This window comes from Frankliniella occidentalis, unplaced genomic scaffold (assembly GCF_000697945.3).
Source record: "Frankliniella occidentalis isolate FOCC.00 unplaced genomic scaffold, Focc_3.1 Scaffold5, whole genome shotgun sequence".
Taxonomy (NCBI): Eukaryota; Metazoa; Arthropoda; class Insecta; order Thysanoptera; family Thripidae; genus Frankliniella; species Frankliniella occidentalis.
In genome coordinates, this window is record NW_026267135.1 from 2,237,016 (window position 1) to 2,238,224 (window position 1,209).

Consider the following 1,209-nt stretch of genomic DNA (forward strand, 5'->3'; position numbering starts at 1 on the left):
TTTCCTCCCTTTTCTTTCCTCTCCCGCTTTCCTATCCCCCTGCATCTTCTCTTGATGCCTCTTCCTGCCTGCTTCTGGGTTGCCTTCACGCGCTTGGCCTCGACAACTCTCCCTATGGTACCTCACGAGCTACGAGCACCAACATTTTTTATGCGCAACCTGCAGAATGCAGTGCCCTTCCTCTCTGTTTAGTATAGCATGTAGAGTCCACAAAATTTTCAAGGATTTATTCGTTAACCTGAAATTTGTGGACACTGTAAGATGTTTTCTTTAGGCCAGTCAGTAAGAATATATAGTTCGATACCTCAGAGCGAGAACCGCTCAGTCTCTCGAGGCGCTTCGACAACCGCTCAGTCTCTCGAGGCGCTACGACAACCGCTCAGTCTGCTGAGCCGCGGAGACAACCGCTCAACCGCTGCAGGAAAGCCTATTATACTGAGCGGTTGTCGAAGCGCCTCGGCAGACTGAGCGGTTGTCGAAGCGCCTCGAGAAACTGAGCGGTTGTCGGAAACGCCTCGGCAGACTGAGCGGTTCCCGCTCTGAGGTATCGAGTTACGTTGCGAAAATACTCATGTAGAGGTTTTTCATTTTTCATGAACAACAACAACGGCCTGCGTGGGCGGGAGAGAAGCTCGCTTTTAACTGTCAGGCCCGACGTAAAACTCGACTAGACCGCCCATCATGTCATTTAAACGATCAAGATGACATCAATCTTGTTGCGCGTGTCCGGAGTGATTTTCCGGCCTGCTGGCCTCGTCCTCAGTCTGTGCACCCCCTCCTCATCTCCCCGCGTTATCATCCTGCGCCATGACAGCATCCGAGCCGTGCACGAGCCGCGCACGCAGACTGTGCACGAGCCGCGCACGTAGACTGTGCACGAGCCGCGCGCACAGACTGTGCACGAGCCGCGCGTACCGACTTTGCACGAGCCGCGCGTTCAGACTATGCACGAGCCGCGCACGCAGACTGTGCACGAGCCGCGCGTACAGACTATGCACGAGTCGCGCACGCAGACTGTGCACGAGCCGCGCACGCAGACTGTGCACGAGTCGCGCACACAGACTGTGCACGAGCCGCGCACGTAGACTGTGCATGAGCGGCGCGTACAGACTACGCACGAGCCGCGCACGCAGACTGTGCACGAGCCGCGCGTACAGACTATGCACGAGCCGCGCGCACAGACTGTGCACGAGCCGCGCGTACAGACTA